General features: G+C 47.6%; 1 non-coding gene across 1 annotated transcript; it reads left to right on the top strand.

The window, feature by feature from the left end:
- The first annotated feature begins 866 nt into the window (after window positions 1-866).
- On the top strand, window positions 867-939 carry trnak-uuu (transfer RNA lysine (anticodon UUU)). Its single transcript has one exon. It is a non-coding gene; the product is annotated as a tRNA-Lys (tRNA).
- Window positions 940-19,462: the final 18,523 nt, after the last annotated feature.

Consider the following 19,462-nt stretch of genomic DNA (forward strand, 5'->3'; position numbering starts at 1 on the left):
TTACTCCTCTCGGTTCTCTCTGGCCGGCCTTGGCCCCGGTCGTTTTCCGTCATACAGAGTACGGATTTGGTGTGGGTGGAGTCGTCATAGCAACGCAACACCAAACCCGAGTTTTTTTTTTTTTTGAGACAAACAACTCTGAAAGACATGGAGGCTACAGTGAACCTGCAGCTATTCTGATCGATTTCCCAGAAGATCAATGTATATGGAGACAATCAGCCCTGAACATGAATAATATCTGTGTTATGACATGGCCTGTCTTCAGTTAGGGTCAAACACCAATGTAAGAATAAGACAGTTATTATGCTAATTTGTTGACATAATGGCAGTTTTGAACACTGGGCTTCAGCGGTAAACCACTTGTTAGACCCACTTGTTGTATGAGGTAAACTTCTCTTTCTTTCTTTCAAAGAGGTGCAGGGATCTTCAGTGCTAACACAGGAAAGCCTCTAATGAAGCAGCGGTGTCCCCTGGAGACAGGTATCCCCTCTGTAGAGGGGAATGCTATGAGGATTAAATGTTAAAAAAAGAGTTCATTGCAGAATCTAAATGGTCAAAAATCCCAGTGGAGACATGTGAAAAGCTGCCCAGTATTTATAGGAAGGGTTTGATCACTGTAACAGCTAATGAAGGCTTTGCTATTGATAATTGAGAAGGATGTGAATCATCCTGGACATGACACTTTTGGTTAAATGTAGATAAAAGCTGAGAAACTGTTTTCCCCACTACAGTGCTTTTTGTACATCATTTTAATAACTTCTGGATTTAGCCTGTAACATTTCTGGTCAAAAAAAATAAGTTAGACAAGGCTCAATTTTCTCACTCATGAGTGAGTGATATATGGACACCAAGGACTGTGCTGTCAGGCCTGGGTAGCTCAGATGGTAGAGCATCAGACTTTTAATCTGAGGGTCCAGGGTTCAAGTCCCTGTCCAGGTGAAATAGAGGATTCTGAATGGGGAAGTCTTTAATCTCCGCATGGAGGATTGATGTTGCAGTGTATCTGTGAAACTCGCCTTGGTATCTTGACGAGCTGCTGGCAATTGGAGAAATCCTGTGGTTTACCTTGATCATGCTGAATTTGTAAAGTCATGTACATGACAGGACCTCCCTCAACACTATGATCACATAGACCTTCATTCAACCATTTCTGATCTGTGCAGGAATTGTGCTGTCAAATGTTCATCTTTTATTTCCTGAAAAAAAGACTGCAGTACTGAGCTGAGAAAGCATCAGACTGAAGAACCAAAAGGTCCCTGGTTCAGTCTGGGATTTCATCAGGCGATGCTCAACTTCTTGTTGAAATTCAAGCAGGATCAACTGTCTCTAGGAAAACTGCACTGGGCTCTGCTGTCTGCTGTGAAAGGCAGTGTTGGGAATAACGGCGTTAGAATAAACGGCGTTAGTAACGGCGTTATTTTTTTCAGTAACGAATAATCTAATTAGTTACTTTTCCCATCGTTGCAACGCCGTTACCGTTACTAAGAAAATGAAGTGGCACGTTACTACAATTAGACTGAATGAAGCGCGAGTGTCCGCTGCTGCCGCACACATCAGCTGCAGGAGAGAGCAGGGAGGAGGGGGGAGAGGGGAATGGGGGGGGGGGGGGGGGGGGTGATGAAGACGCAAGGATGATTGGCTGGTGGGCGGGCATGCCCTGCTCACGTGTCTCACTCGCTGCACGCTCTGACCGGTAAACACAACAAAACAGAGACAATGTCGTGAAGCTCGAGCCCAGGACATAGAAAGGTAGCGTTCTGAAACTGGAAGTCTCACTGGAAGACTTTATCCACGTCTGCCACATGCTAGCATGACACTTGTTGCTGCTGCTGCTGCTGCTGCTAACCCCATGCTAACCCGACCTGAGCCCAAACGCAGCAGGAGGGAGACGAGCCCCTCGGTTAAAACAAGCAACCAGCAGGCGACCAGAGCCGAGCTGAACACACTGGCTGCAGGTCCACTGGAACACAGTAGGCTTAATGTACAGTTACAGAGATTTCAGTACTTAATGGCCAGAAGTTTACATTTGTGTTTTCTTAACAGGCTGCAGTTTAGTTCAAATAAATACCAAATGTTCTAAAATACTGTATAAAGTGTTTTTATTCTTCAGTTGATATAAATATCTTTGATGTTATAGATGTTATAGAATGTGGTAATGTGTAGAACATGAAAAATAACGTCTAGAACATGAAAAATAACGTCAGTTACTTTGCTGAGTAACTAATTACTTTTTCAGTGAGGTAACTGAGTTACTAACTCAATTACTTTTTGGGAGAAGTAATTTGTAATTCTAACTAATTACTTTTTTAAAGTAACTTGCCTAACACTGGTGAAAGGCAATGTAGATACTCTCATATCACTGACAAAGAGAACATGGCCCATCTGGAAGATGTCCTGCTGTCTTTGGAAGTTAATCTCAGTACTGTCACACTCTCAACAGGTCACAGAGATTTTTGTTGTTAATGTGTCTGATTGCTTTGAAAAGGTAAAATGATCATGAAGAGTATCAGTCATCCTGATACTTTCTCACTATTCCATGAAACATAAGTTTCTCAAACACAGTAAATGACTGCTTGACCATGTCTCCTGTGTCACCGTGCTTGTTGGTTGTCTTCAGACCATTTGTAACAATTCTCCTGTTTTTTTCCGGGCAGACGAACACCGATTAGCCGGGCTGATTAACAGATGGACCACAACATAAAATTGAGCGCAAACACAGCATTTATTCGAACTGGAACCCCCCCCCCAACAGAAAACCAGCAACTCGCCACTCGAGCGCTCTTCCTAATAAACTCAACAGAAAACATCGCACAGCACGGTATGTCAAGAAATAAACATCAAATGTTCCTCAATGTCCAAACTTCCCCCCCAAAGTTTCCCAAAGTCTGAGGCGCACGTCCCCCTCAGGAGACCGACTGAGTGGGCCGGTGGCCAGTCATTACTCACGGCCCGAATAATCGCCAGTCCTATGGTCCCCGCTGCTTCTCCTCCCTGGCCCGGCAGCTCCGTGGAAGAATAATAGAATAATCCACAAAGTTATCATGCCAACTGGCACAGATCGCACTGGCTTCGCTCTTCCGGCAGGTGTCTTCAGGCTGGGGTGTGGCGTCACTCCTCTCCGCCCCCTGGCGCGTGCGCTGCACCCCCTTATATAATATCCCCGCACCGGATACAAATGTCCAAAGATGTTTATTTTTTCAGCCACAAAAATCGTGACATAAGATTGTTCTACCTCAATGACCCAAGTATGGCACAGAAAATGACAGCGCAGGACAATTATTCATTATTAATGCTGGGTGAAACATGTAGGGACCTACCCGGTCTTTACACATTGTGCCTACAAACGTGCCAAAACCTGGTCCACTGAGCCAGGGTTGAATGAGCAAACTTCTGATTTCTGACACTTCACCTCAGTCCTCCAGAAATCAAACTTAGCTTTCAAAGGGCACAAAAGGTATGAATGAATCCATTTTTGATTTGATTGTCTATGTTCAGTAGAAAAGTTCTTTCAGTTGATGGTATCAGGCAGAGGTTTCCTGACCAACTGGCTCTGGGTGGACGCCCGGAGAAGCTGCCTGCAGAACTTTAGTCAGATGCTGCAGAAGTGGCAGACTGTATTCAACAGGAAGTGGAGTCCTCTTTAACACCAGTCTCACTGTTTGTTTCCCACACAGGAGCAGCAGGCAGCTCAGCAACAGTCAGCACAGAGCTATATCAGCCAGAGCTGAAAGACCTTCTATGGAGGCCTTCATACAGTGTACAACAAACATGAACTCATTTCTGTCAGAGACTATTTTAAGACTTTGGTCAGATGGGGTCTCAGATTCCAGATTGCTGTAGACTGATACTAAAGGGCTAAAAAAAAAGGTTCACTGTGGCCTCCATGTCATTCAGAGTTGTTTGTTTCTGTAAAACTCAAGCTTTGTGTGGCGTTGCGATGACGACTCCACACATATCAAGTCGGTTCCGAGAGGAGTAAGGCTGAGAGGGAACCGGTGGAAAAGGACTGATAGAGCTGTCCATGGTGCTGAAGAATCAACCTAATGCTGCTGTGAGGGACTTGGTGTGAATGACACACACACACACACACACACACACACACACACACACACACACACACACACACACACACACACACACACACACACACTCATGCATCAGGTTTGTAACAGTGCGTTTTTGGCTGATTCAAAAAGTGTGAGTGTGTTCTTCAATACAGGCATCAAACTCACATGGACACACCATGAATCCAGTGGCAGCATTCTAATATTTCACATCTGGGTACAAACTACACAATGACTCATTATCAGTCTCTCCTACATACCACTGAAACTTCTCAACAACATGAGTCGCTGAACACAACAGACTGACTGAAATAATACATGGGATTATGCTCAAGTGAAAAACTAAAACAATTTAGATGTGGTAAATTAGATAGTAGATAGGAGGACAGTCTCTCAAAATCAGCTTCCGTCTCTACTGTATTGACACATGAAGAGGTTTCAGTAATGGAACCATTGATCAATATCTGACAAGCTGAACCAGGATGTTCTTATATAAGTAGTAACCATGAATCAAAAACCACTGAACAGACTCTGAAGAACTGCTGGGACAGTGATGTTAACCAGAAAGACCATGACAGCATTATAATAAACATACAGACGAATATGTGCGTCAATATAATGTTACACTGCCACAAGAAGATTCAATTAATCCAGATCAACATTGATCTGGATTAACAACAACAACGTTTTCATGAAGACACTCAAAAAGATACTGGTGAAACTGGTGAAAATAATGGTAATTCATGAACCTGTCCAGACAGTTAGTGGAGAAACGAGAGTTAAAAACAGGCAGGAATAATGACAGGATGACCGTGGTTTCTTTCTTGGATTTATTACCATCTCATATGTATCAGTTAAGAAAGACTTTTCAAATACTTGCCATTGAAAAGCTACATGTCCTCTAAATACAAACAGATCATGTGTCTGCTAACTATGATCATGTGTCAGTGGATTACAGCTCTGACTCAACAGTAGATCAATGAAAAGCCTGGAGAATGGATCCACAAGAAGACACTGATGAGACAGATTGGTGTGAAGCCTGTCTAAAGTCACCAGAACAAACAAGAAACACAAGATTTCACTGATGACAATAGAAATGTGTGATGAGAACGTACAGATCTCCATTGAATTTTATTTTTTTAAAAAAAGAAAGAAATCTAAAATTACGCTACTTAAACAACAAAGGTAAAATTCTAGTCTTGAACGACCAGGTAGGGCACGAGCGCCTGTCCTATCTAACTTCAATGCTAAAGAATTTCATCTCCTCTGATTCGCCCAGTTGGATATAAAGCTTCTCTCAGAGCTCTGGATCCCCTTGGTGAGTCCTGGTGAGGGGTTCTGCTCCAGGTTCCCTTAAACATTGGACGTCATATGGACGTCCAGATCATGTCCATATTGCGTCCGTCCATCCAAAACCAATTATAGACCTATTTTGGACGTCCAAAATAGGTGCGGTATTTGGACGTCTTATTATTACCCAATTTCGACGTCTAGATGACGTTGAAGATCTGGACGTCGAAATTAGGACCCAACATCGACGTCTACATGCGGTTGAACATTCGAAAGTCGGGGAAACTTTATGTTCCTTGATTAAAAGTGTTTACCATCTGAAAGAGATGAGATGACGTATTATGTATGAAATGGGTTTTGATGTATTTTATTTTTGTTTTATTTTGAAGGGAGACAGACAGGAAGTTCTGTGTCTGTGTTCACTTATTGGCTGCCACAGTGTATATTAACTTGACTGAGTGAACCCGGAAGTGGAGGTGTGTCAGATGCGTAGCTTTACTGCAAAAGCCACGGAGCTGGAGACGCTGCTGTCGGGCTAATTAAGTGTTTTTCCCTGGATCGCTGGTCCAGCGGTTGTAGGGGAACCCTGATTCCTGTTTTGTGGACCGACGGTAGTCTGGATCCACCTTGGACCGGCCGGTCTCAGTCCCTTCTGAGGGCAGTCAGCACCATAGCATGCTGGGACAGCGGATGGAGGAAGAGTTAGCTGCAGATTCATCACTGGTCTGGTATTTTGAGTACTGTGAAGTTTTTGCAATAAAATCTGTTTAAAAATAATTTGATTGTGATCGTAGTTTCCTGTACCTGTGAATTTTGCTGTACCTTGGCTTGTCAGGAGGTTGGTGCCGTCTTTATGCATTTCCAGTTAGCATCTGCTGGTGATTGATTCTAATGAAGTAATAGGAAAATAACCTTGGACTCAAAACAACGTTGATAGTAAATGGTTGAAGTTGTGTCGTAAACTCACTGTGGATTCAACACTGAAATATCAACATTCTTTAGATGTATATACTCGTCAGTATTTTTAAAATCATGACTTATAAAAATTTTCCTGAAATATGTCAGTTGAAAAACAACGTTATTTCAACATCCAGACAACGTTGATAAATTTACCATTGGAAAAGTGTTTGTGTGAATGTTAACCCCGCCTTGTATTTCTTTTTCTTTGAGTCCGTTTGTTTTCATTGTCTCGTAAAGACAGAATTATGTCTAATAAAAGAGCCGCCCAAGCGGTTAAATTTACTACGTAATTTTATCAAATTGTGAATTTTGCAGAAACACATAACAAACATTTTTAAAACCGCCATTTTATTTTAGGGTAAGTAGTATTCCGCAAAATAGTGGTCACCCTCCCGTTTACAAATGGTCTATTCCAATAAACTAACAGCTCAACAGGTCAGGCTGAGGATCTCCGAACAGTAAGTCGTGAGTTCGAATCTCGAGAGTCACCCGTCTGTAATGAAATGCTGAAATAACTGAAAGAATATGCTGTGAACTCGGACCGCAAACCCAGCGGTTAGGTCTTGGTCAACTTTATATTTTCCCCTCGGTTTTTTTGGCCCTTGTCTGATGGTCCTGGTGACGTCGATACCCAACATTGAAATTACGTAAAAAAAAGACGTCATCTGGCGTTACATTCTGCACCTTGTGGGTAGTTGCTGGGACGTAACAATGACCTTAAAAAGACGTTGATTCAACGTCTTTTTGCTCAGTGGGGTGTGTGTGGGATCAGTCGTGTGCCGTAGTGCAGGCTGTACTGGAGGCTCACCTCTCAGGGTTGAAGAAACGTCTCTCACTTCTGAAGAAGAAACCTGATTCCAAGTAGCTTTTTTGGTCTCTCTCAGAGAAAAAACAGCATTCCACTGGTTCTTTCAAATTTTCACTGGATTTTTATTCACTCGAAGATTACAGGTTATAATTCAAAATTGATAAAAAGGTAAAGGAGTAAATAATCAAGAAATCAAGAAGAACTGATTTTGCGTGGGTTCTTACATGTATCAAACTTCAGACATGTAATATTTGAATATGGTGAATTTAGGTAAGTGGTTTTTAGATTTTGCTGCTCATAAACATCTTTTTTGAGTATAAATTTTGTGTCTGGCTGACATCAACATCGGAGGTAAACTCTCTCCAGATTTCATAAAACTTCGAGAGATCGTTTCTCTGCCAATTCAGAAAGGGAAAATTGACAGCATCTCCTGCCTCACCTTTGTGCTGAAAAAGCTAACTTCTTGCAAAAGCTAGTAAGTTGGATTACAATCACAAAAATATCTCATCAGTTAAACACAGTCAGCACGAGTGGGAGCAGATGATAATATATGACTAAATGAGCATACATGATATTACTTAAAAACATAAATGAAAAGGGAGCAAAAAGGGTAAAAACAGAGAGAAAAAAATAATCTCCACTGTGGAACAATATATGGCGAAACAACACTTTTTTTCAGAATGGTTCTCAAAAGGAAAAGGAACCTTGTTCCATTGTCTGTGGGAACATGATCAGATTAATCATTTCTGGAAAAAGCTCATAAAAACCATTTTGTCTTCACAGCAGGAAGGTTCAGAGGACTGACTTCATCCCTCCACTGCACTCCGCTCAGCGTCCACCCAGTCTGCCAGTCTGCCTCCTGCTGGCCTGCAGAGACATGACGACACAGGAGTGAGGAGAGTCTGGCTCCACCCAGAGCTCCAGAGCATCAGCAGAGAAGAGAACAGTACCTTACAGTACAGCCACAGCGCCCCCTGCAGCAGCAGCAGAGACAGCGGAACCACCACCCATCTGATGATCACAGCTGTTGGATCTGAACACACAGAGAACAATCAGCGTCTGTCTGAGGACTGCTGGGAGTGAGACCATCAGAGTCCTCCATCTGGGCTCCCTCTTGGTCTGGATCAGGTCTGGGTGGCGCTACAGAGACCAAACCCCTCCAGACATGTCTGTCCCTTCCATCTTCCTCCAGCTCTTCTGGTTGGACTCCAAGTGTCTCCCAGACCAGAGTGGAGTTACAATCTGTCCAGAGAGTCCTGGACCCCCCTCGGGGCCTCCTCCCAGTGGGACCTGCCTGCTAAACCTCTAAAGGGGGGGACCAGGGGACGTCCTGACCAGATGAACCTCCTCAACTGACTCCATCAGTGAACAGAGAGCGTTGCTTTCCAGCTCAGCTCCTCTTCACCACAACAGGCCAGTACAGGGACAGCCTTTATGAGGCCAAGTTTCTACCTTTGATCCGTAAAATTAAAGAGGACCCGGACCACTGGACAAGTCTCCCATTATCTCTTAGAGGGAGAGTTCATCTTTTTAAGATGAACATTGTTCCTCGTTTACTTTATGTGCTCCACATGGTTCCCGTTGTCTTGACCAAAAACTCTCTTGTCGATCTTAAAAGCTCATTATGTTCCTTTTTGTGGAAAAATAAATGAGCTAGATTAAGATTACAAAAACTGCAACTTCCCCTGGAAAAAGGAGGACTAGCTTTGCCAAATATTAAATATTACCAATTGGCGTGCCTCTCTCGCTATCTTTGGGAATGGTGTAGAAATGACCCTCATTCCACATGGCTGCCTGGAGACCACCCCTCTGGATCCAGTCCCCCTTTACAACCATTTATATGTTTCTAAGGAATGGGTGTCAGACAAAGTAAAGGTCAATTTTCTCCTTCAAAACACTTTGAAGGTTTGGAAATCTATTAATAATATCCAGTTTTGAGAAGATTCACTCTCTCTTCTCATCCCTATTCACTTAAACCCTGATTTCCCCCCTGGTTTCAATGACCGTGCATTTGTTGTGTGGTCAGAGAAGGGCATTTGTAATATAGGGGACCTCATGCTTGATGGTATTGTTAAATATTTTAGCCAGCTGACTGAGAATTATAACCTCCCATCTAAACATTTATTTAGGTATCTACAGCTTTATCACTTTGAAGCGCAGGCAAGCCCCTTGGCCCTGAAAATTGATCAGCAGGTTTTATAATGCTTTGTCTCTTCCAGAAGGCGGTGCAGGACATCTTAAATTGCTTTGAGAGGCTGACCTTGGTGTTACTATTGCAGATTACATGTGGGGAGATGTATGGCTGAGTCCATCGGGTTGTTTATCCACTAATAAAGTTAGAGAATTTCATTTCAAAATTTGCAGGCTCCAGATTACGCCAGTGAATTCGAAACATCAACATGCAGAGCAGAGCCCCGGTGCACACACCGAGACGTTGGAACATTTTTTTGAGCAAATATCCAGCAGATAAAAACACACTGGCGCTGAGGACCACTAACTGCAAAGCTGAAGACCTGAAAGTTCCGCAAGAGACTTTGTACGCATGTCACAGAACGTTGCATAATCTGCTTCACCCAGGGTCCTTGTGATTGACGACTCACTGTGCATCTCTTTGTATGCCGTCCATGTATACACACACGTAACACGATTGTTTTCAATCGGAATGAAAAAACACCCATGTAAACTGGGCCAATGGCGCTCAGAGTCACTCAGATCAACTTTTTGAAAACATCTCTGATTGTTCTGTACATGAGTGAAACTAACACTCTCTGGAAATGCTCAGGTATCGTCAACAGCAGAAGCTCTGCCTGGTCCTGAGCAGCATCATATTTAAAACATTTTTGAAAAAAACATGACCCTGATCTGAAATTAAAATATAAAAACAACACTTTTTCTCTTGAACCATGATGTAAAGGAGCCTCAGCTTCTTCTTCTCACCGAACACAGACAGAGACAGCAGGCGGCTCTCTGAGGAGAAGTTGTGTCCAAAAACATGGAGGTGATAAACACAGCTATAGTTTCCCCGGTGGGCGGGCTCTGCGGCAGGAAACAGGAAGTGTGCAGAGTGATTGACGGCCGGCTGGGTGGAGCTGTAGGAAGTGTTGGAGGAGGTGAAGGTGAGCTGGAAGGAGCCTCCTGGGTACTGTGGCTGGATGGAGCAGCTGATGGTGAAGGTGGAGCCCCAGACCACCTGGAGCCCCTGCTGCTGGGCCTCAGAGACCCCGAGCATGGAGGAGGAGGAGGACACGGAGATGACTGGATGGAGCAGCAGGTCTGGAACAAACACACACACAGCTTGTTCAGCAGAACTTTAATCCTGACTGTGCCGAGTGAGGAACACACCACCAATGAGCTTACCTGAGCAGATGAGAATATTGCTGATGGCATCTTCAAAGAAGACTGCACACTTCATGAAATCAGATCCAGACTGAAAGCAGTCATTTGTGATCATCATTGTAAGTGTGAAGTTGTAGCGTGTCAGATCTGCAGAGACGGCAGAGCCGCAGCGCAGATAAAAACAGAAAAAAGCGGCTTTCTCCAAAGACCAATCAATGATATATGTTGGTCTCCAAACTCCAGAGCTTCTGATCTGCAGAGAACCTGCACAGCGGCTGGTTTCTCCCATCAACCTGAACTCACCGGCGTCTGAACCTGCAGCAACAGAGAACAATCAGCCAAATTCCACTGCATGCGTGTCCGCTCCGCTCCCCATCCACAGCCAAAACATTGCTGTTTCAATCAATCAGAATCTTTCCACGACCTGTGCTCCGCTCCATCATGTCCCATATACCAACCATTATCTGATTTGTCATAACACTGATGGATCAAGCTCCACAGATGAAAGCACATTAAACAGGCAAAAGAACAGTGGCAACATCCGAATTTTCAAAATAAAATGTGTTTGACTAAGACATTTACTATATTCCAAGACATTTAATTGATGGTGAAAAAAAACTTTAGAGATATATTTGTATGTAATATGTAGTATGTAATATGTGATGTGCTTCTTGCACCAAATTGAAAAAAAAATTCAAAATCTTCTCTATGAAAATGTGTGAACCCCATATTCAGAAAATTTTCAGACCTTCTATTTTGAAAGCCCTCAAAGTGATTATGTCCTGTTACATTGACTTCATTGACACTAACAAGCCCTACAATGGATGAAGGAGACACTTGGTTTGGAAGATGAACACTTAGTAGTTACTAAACGTAAGTCCAGTTCTGCGAGTGTGTGCGTGCTCAACTATGGGCTTCATCATTGGTACTCCCTTCTGGTGCCAGCCAACCACTGAGACAAATCCGAAACCGATGCGCCAATCCCCTCCACGCACTGGCACACTGCCACGCCCCTCACCGATGTAATCGGCACGCGCCTGCTCCATTTCCTTCTTCTGAAACAGCCAGTAGAAAAGGAAGCAGGTCAGCTGGGCCTGCAGGTAGGTGGGCACGCACACACTTGTTGAACTGGAGTTACGTTTGGTAACTACTAATTCTACTTTGTGTGGTGCTTAGCCCACCTACAGGCGTTGCTATTGGTACGCACCAAGGCGGAGGCCGTAGGGATGAATGTACTCCCAGCTGGCGTGCTGACAGGATTGGCGTGGGAAAAAGGAAGTAGGCAGGCTGTACGTCCAGGACAGCCACAACCAGTGGCAGGCAGCCTCGCACCGAGGCGCCGCCCACAGAGGTGCCTAAGCACCATGACAACAGCACACACACGCCGGCCGAGACACCAAGTCACAATGGCAAGCGGAAATCACACCCGGTCTGCATCCCCCCGGGCGAAGCAGAAGATGGACCGGATGAGAGCCAACACAGTTAAGCGACAGAACTTCTGTCCTCGAGCGAGTGGCACACTCTGCATTTTTTGCTAAATGCATTTACAATACGTAAAATACAGTTTTTCACAATTGCTAAAACACATTTCTTGAAACCTCCATCCATTTTCTCAAAACCTTAAACACAAATCCAAAAATCCACGCTACATTCACAAAAACCTCAAACATTTCTGTCAAAATCGAATTATCACCTCAAAACCAGTTCTCTTCTGATCAAAATCACACTCTGGCTTCAGATCTCACACACAGCAGGTAAAAACATGTTCACCTCAGATCGTTCATTAGACACTACATGAAATAACTGAGGACACAGCATCAGTCCACACTCTTAAACCTGCTGGTTTATTTTCCCAACCCATTTTCTGGATAGCCCTAGATTTTGTGCAGATTGGGTCACTTTTACCCCAAATTAGATGAATTGTGTCGACCCAGCAGAGTGAGATGATGATTTGAACAAAATCACAATTGTGAACATTCCTTCAACTTCTTCTCCTTCTTGTATCTGGAGACTTCTGACAACATATGCAACTGAAAACTGGAGTCCTGTGTTCTCACAGAGGATTATTGAAATGCCTAAGAAGGAAAAGACATATGACATCCATCTCCTTATACTCATGTGTGGCTGTGGATAAGTGGGTAGAGTAATTGTGAGGTTGTTAGTTCAAATCTTTTCCTCTCCATGTCAGTGAACTGCCCTGAACCCCAGCTGGCTTCCAGAGGATGGGTTTGACAGCCTTGCAGGGCAGAGGGCACATGTTTCTGAATTCTAAGGGTTTACATTTTTACTGTAAAGTAACCTTCCCAGACCTGCTGATAAATCTTGACCCAGCATCAGGGTCAACTCTTCAACCCAAATGTCTGGGTAGAAATAACCCAGCATTGGCTCGGTCCCTTTTGGACTCCCTGCTGGGGATCGGAGGAAACGCATACAGGAGGCCCGGAGGCCAGACCCTGTGCACGAAGGCCCTTACCCCGAGAGGGGGTTTGTCTGACGACCTGAGCGAGAACCAGAGTGGGCACTGTGCGTTCTCTACACTGGCGAAAAGGTCTGCCACCGGGTGGCCGAACCTGCACCAAAGTCGGGCTGCCACCCACGGGACAGGCCTCAATCCTCCTGGAGTGGGCCTCCCTGGGACATTCTGTCCATGCCAACATTGAGAACCCCGGGCACATGTTGCACTCTCAGAGAGGACAGGTGCCGGTCCACCCGCAGCAGGATGTCCATTGCCCTGCGATAAAGGGGGGTACTGCATGCCCCCTGCCTGTTCAGGTACGCCACCACCGTGGTGTTGTCCTACCTGACCAGCACATGACTGCCCTGCAGCCTGGCTTGGAAATGGAGCAGAACCCACTGCACCACCATCATTTCATTGATGGTGGTGCATCATTCATTCACATTGATGTGAATGGGTGTGGAGTCCCAGGCACCACCCACCGCGAGGTGGCCTAGGGTGCCTCCCAACCTGCGAGAGACGCATCCATGAACACCTCAATGTGATGCTACACGCAGGCCATGGGGACTCCTTGCAGAAAAAGACCAGGATCCATCCAGAAGAGGAGATCCTGATGCACCAGGGGTGGAATTGAGATCTTTCTGCGTGTGTCCCATTTCCCCAAAAGGGGGAGCCAACTGAACCACTGTTGGAGCCTGCGCATGTGCAGAAGGCCCAAGCAATCCACAGGATGGGCCGCAGCCATCAGTCCCAGGACGGTCCTGATCTGGTGGACCCAGGCTGCGGGAACCACGATCAGGGACCTCAGGGTCAACAGGACAGAGACTCACCTCTCTTTGGAGAGGTGGGCTGTCATGGTGAGAGCGTCCAGCTCCAACCCCAGATAAGCCATCTGCTGAGCTGGGATGAGCGCACTCTTGTCCCGGTTCACCATGAACACCAGGAGTTCGATGTGGTGCAGGATCTGGGCCATATGTTCCAGTGCCTCCTGATAAGAGGGCACTAGTATGAGCCAGTCGTCCATGTAGGTGAGGATCCTCAAAACACGACAAGGGAGGGGCTGCAGAGCGACTTCGACACACTTGGTGAAGGTGCACGGAGCAAGGGGATAGCTGAAGGGGATCCAGTTGTATTGAAAATATCGGTCTCCCACAGTGAATCTGAGGAAGCTCATGTGCCTCTTCAGAATGGAGATGTGAAAATAGGTGTGAGATCGACTGACGTCATCCAGTCCCCGGGACGGACGTGGAGGTGTTTGACCATCAGCATACAAAACCTCCTGGTGGCCACATGAGTGTTCAGGACCCGCAAGTCCAGAATGGGTTTCATCCCACCGCTCTTCTTGGGAACCAAGAAGTAGGGGGAGTAAAAGCCTGAATGTGCCTCTTCTGCACTCAGCTCCGTTACTGCACCCCGGCATAAGAGCAAGGACACCTCCGCTTCGAGAGCGGACGCCCCCACAGGGTACACGAGCCTCTTACGAAGGATCCCGTGGAAAAGAGGTGGGTGACACGCAAACTGCCGGGCGTAACCGCATCTCAGCATCCTGGACAGCCAGAGTGAGAGTGGTCCCAGCATTGCATGCCATGTCTGGAAGTGGAGCATCAGTGGCTATACCACAACCACGGCCAAGGGAGGCGGCCCACCTGACCTCCCAGCCTCGGGAGGGTGAAAGGGCTGCGGACGGGGCATCCCAAGAAGCGGTGTGGGCGGCCGCCACGGGGCCACGCACCAGTGCTTTGCTGCCGATGATGCCGGAGTCCGAATGCTCGACAGTTTGTACGTGAGCCGGCATAATCCCAGCGCTCTGAAACTCCACAGCGCTCACACAGGGAGATGCTTCCGGGCAATGTAGCCTGGGGCACTTACGAGCTGATGGTAAGTCACCGGAGATGCTCCTCTTCTGCGTCATACACGGCGTGAGGGCGAACGGGCCCAGTTCTCTGCTGTGATCCACTCCCGCGGTCGCAATGCGGCGAAACTGCTGTGGAGGGAAAGCCGGCGAGGGAACGGGGGGCCCGGCGCTGAGCGCAACGCACTTCTCTCTTGAGGGAGTGGTGTGTGAGCGGCACTGCTTCAGGCGGTGGTGGGAGACTTCTGGCGGAACGAGCGCAGTGGTTGAGACGCCGCAGGCACGTTCCATACAGCTCCGCGAGGCGGGCGCCTCCAGGTCTGTTGCTTGTCAGGAAGCCCGGGTTCCGTCACGAGTGCACCGCTCACCTCGACACTCCGCTTTATGAGGCAGCAGAGAGAGGGAGAGAGAGAGCTCTGTCGGGCTCGACATACTTCAGTCATGCAAGTGCGGTGAGACAGGGAGGACTGTTGCTCTTTAGTGATGGAACAGGCCTGACGGCCTTTAATAACCAAATTTTTCACAACAGTTGATGCAGGTGGACGAGCACGACTCAGAAGCGCGGGACCGTCTCGGCTGGTCAGAGCCCCAGGAAGAAGAAGACCTGCGGGCAGCTGAGCGGGTCTGGCCAGGTGCCGCAGCATCCCAGGGGGCATCCGTTGTTCTGCAGGCCGCCAGCGCTGCGGATTCGGCGCACAGCATGGGTGAAGGTGGGGGGCAAGCTTCTGAGAGCCTCGGGCCGCCGCCTCCAGATAGTCGATGATCACCTGGATGTCTGGACTGAATACGGAGGAAGTCGACAGGGGAAGCCCCAGGATCCCCCTTTGGTCTCGTTCAGCAAGGGAGGAGAGGCCAAGCCACAGGTGCCTCACGGCAAGCTGGGCGCTGGCCATGACATGACCTCCATTGATGGCTGTGGCACGGCACATGCGCATCAGGACCTTGGCTGTGTTCTGGATCTCCTCGATGTCCTCTGGCAACAGTTCTGACTGCTCATGGCAGAGCTTATCGATGGACCCTAGGAGAAAGGTCATATTGTTAGCCAAGGTGAACACTTGATTTCCATTAGCGTAATCCTGGTCCAGGAAGCCTGCCATGCACCTGTCTCTTTCAGACGGCAGCATGGGTTTTCCACCGGGCCACGGAGTGGAGGTGGGTAGGAGGCAGAGCCTCACTGAATCCTCTATCATAGGCACTCCGGAGACAGGCAACCAGCCATCCATGGAGCAGTACTCACGGTAGCCTTTCACTGCTCCCTTGGCGGTGAGTGGCGCATACCAGTCACGCTGCACGTTGGTCTGGAATGATGGCACGGTGGGACACAGTACCGCAGTCCAGGACCGAGCCGGCGACTGGGTTGCTCGGCTGAGCTGTGCAGGCTCCGGAGGCTGTGGCGGGAGCACCAGGCTGGTGAGTTCTGCAGCGGAGGTGAAGAGCCCCGCGAAGTGTTCCACAGGTTCGCGGGGCACACTCATGCGGCTGGTTTTATAAAACGTGGAGAGGGAATCATCGTGCCATGCAGACTTCTCCTAGCCGAAGGAGATACTGCAGTTCAGGAGATCCCCGCCTGACTCGGCCCATCAGTGAGGGAGGTGGGAACGGCAGTGAAGCCCGCCGGCAGAAGTCGGTGAAACGGCGTCCATAAATGCGGCTTGCCGCTCAGATTCCTTGAGCGGTAAGGCGAGACAGGCAGGGCCAGAAGCCCACTGGTAGTGATGCTGCCAACCCAGGCAGGTGAAGCAGCGCTCGTGGCGGTCTTGCTCCAGGAGTGCAATGCCGCAGCTGCAGCAGGAGAATGGTCCGACGCCGGATGGCGACTCTTCCCAGGCCAACTTGTCCATCTTGAAAACTTGGTCGTGAACAGAGCTTTGAATGTCTCAAGGGCTGAGAAAGAAGAAGAAAGTGGAGCAGGCACGCGCTGATTATATCCCCTTGATGAGGGGTGTGGCAGTGTGCCAGCGCGCATAGGGGATTGGCGTGTCAGTTTTGGATTTATCTCAGTGGTTGGCTGGTGCCAGAGGGGAGTACCAATAGCGAAGCCCGTTCTACACGAAGTAGAACAAAAGAAATATTTTTTCATCCTTTCTACAAAGACCCCAACAGTAACGGGTGGATATAAAGGCAGCTTCACCAGTGGATGGTGAATTAAATTCACTTCCATACTTGGAATAGGTGTTTATCACTGTACTGGCTCATGGTACCTTGGCAATACATTTTTAAGTTGCTCTATGAGACTTCAACTTAAGTAATAAGAGGCCAAGCCATCATAAAAACAGAATGATAATTTCATAAACCTCACACATGCTCTCCTCCGAGCTCTTTGGCTCGGCAGAGCGCAGTGGAGCAGAGCATATGAATGAGGTGGATATCAGGTTTCACATTAAAAACAGAGGCCATCAAGAGCAGAGCAGACATGTATACTGTGTAATGAGGCCATGAGAGGATGAAGTGAGAGTGAAGAGAAGAGGAGTGGAAGCTGCAGCTCCTCTTCTACCTGAGCAGGTGAGTCCAGCAGCTTTACCAGGTGAGCAGCTGCTTCTAGCTGAGCCTGAGCTTCTACAGTCCAGCAGAGCAGACTCATGGCCTCCGCACTGGAACTCTGGGCTCCACCTGGGAGTCTGCACGTCTCCATAGAGCGCCCCCTGCAGGACTGAAGGAGCCCCGCAGCCCAGCTCCCGACACACCACCTCTGCATCCTGCAGGTCCAGGTCTGCTTCACACAATGAGGACCAGGTCTGGTCAGACGGGTTAGTCTTCACCTGCAGTCTGCCTGAACAACGACTGGATCCATTCAGCAGCCGCACCCCGTCTGAACACAGGACAGGAGGTCAACCAGAAGACACAGCAGAAACTCAGAGGAGACAGTAGAAACTCAGTTCAACTCCAGCAGTTGTGGTGTTTTTCTCATCAGATCTTTGTGGATTTTAAATGTTTTTCTGGAAACATGACTTTTTTGGAGACCAATCAGCTGATCTCTGGTTTGAGTAACACATTGAAGGAGCAGAGAAGCAGCAGAAAATAAATCTGCTGCGGAACCAGGAAGACAAAAACGTATATATTGTTTTAAATTTGGCAAAATATACCTGAGCAGGTGAGTTTCAGGGTGAGATCAAAGCTTGATGGTGTCACACAGCTCCACAGGTCAGATCGAGACTGAAAACATTTTGAATCTATTAACCACATTGATTGATCTGACACAGCTGTTGTTTCAACAAAAACAGCAGAGCCACAGTTCAGATGTTCACAGATGGGAGCTGCTGCCTTCAGGTTGAAGAGACGGGGATCCACAGGTCTCTGTTCTCCAAGATATTTCAGCTCCACTATTCCTGCACAGCGACTGGCTCCTCCCACCAACCTGAACTCATCGGCCCCTGAACCCAGAGCAGAGAGAGAAGAGTGGGAGGATGGAGTGAGAGTGAAGAGAAGAGGAGTGGAAGCTGCAGCTCCTCTTCTACCTGAGCAGGTGAGTCCAGCAGCTTTAGCAGGTGAGCAGCTGCCTCTAGCTGAGCCTGAGCTTCTACAGTCCAGCAGAGCAGACTCATGGCCTCCACACTGGAACTCTGGGCTCCACCTGGGAGTCTGCACGTCTCCATAGAGCGCCCCCTGCAGGACTGAAGGAGCCCCACAGCCCAGCTCCTGACACACCACCTGTGCATCCTGCAGGTCCAGGTCTGTTTCACACACTGAGGACCAGGTCTGGTCAGACGGGTTAGTCTTCACCTGCAGTCTGCCTGAACAACGACTGGATCCATTCAGCAGTCGCACCGAGTCTGAACACAGGACAGGAGGTCAACCAGAGGAGAGAGGAGAAACTCAAAGGAAACAGTAGAAACTCAGTTCAACTCCAGGAGTTGTGGTGTTTTTCTCCTCAGATCTTTCTGGTTTTGAGTTTTTTCTCTGACAACATGATTTTGTTGGAGACCAATCAGCTGATCCCTGGTTTAGGGAAAAACTGAAGGAGCAGAGAAGCAACAGAAAATAAATGTGCTATAAATCCAGGAAGAAAATATTGATTTTTAAATTTCAGCAAAACATACCTGAGCAGATTAGGTTCAGGCTGCGAGAGTAGCCTGATGATGACACACAGCTCCACAGGTCAGATCGAGAGTGAAGACAGTTTGTGTTGATTAACCACATAGATTGATATGACACATCAGTTGTTTCGATATAAACAGTAGAGCCACAGTTCAGATGTTCACAGATGAAACCTGCTGTCTTCAGAGTGAAGATATCATCCACAACAGGTCTCTGTTCACCAAAATATTTCAGCTCCACTCTTCCTGCACAGCGACTGTTTCCTCCAACCAACTTGAACTCATCGGCCCCTGAACCTAGAGCAGAGAGAGAAGAGACAGAGGATGAAGTGAGAGTGAAGAGAAGAGGAGTGGAAGCTGCAGCTCCTCTTCTACCTGAGCAGGTGAGTCCAGCAGCTTTAGCAGGTGAGCAGCTGCTTCTAGCTGAGCCTGAGCTTCTACAGTCCAGCAGAGCAGACTCATGGCCTCCACACTGGAACTCTGGGCTCCACCTGGGAGTCTGCACGTCTCCATAGAGCGCCCCCTGCAGGACTGAAGGAGCCCCGCAGCCCAGCTCCCGACACACCACCTCTGCATCCTGCAGATCCAGGTCTGCTTCACACACTGAGGACCAGGTCTGGACAGACGGGTTAGTCTTCACCTGCAGTCTGCCTGAACAATGAC

The sequence above is a fragment of the Salarias fasciatus genome, unplaced genomic scaffold (genome assembly GCF_902148845.1).
Source record: "Salarias fasciatus unplaced genomic scaffold, fSalaFa1.1, whole genome shotgun sequence".
NCBI lineage: Eukaryota > Metazoa > Chordata > Actinopteri > Blenniiformes > Blenniidae > Salarias > Salarias fasciatus.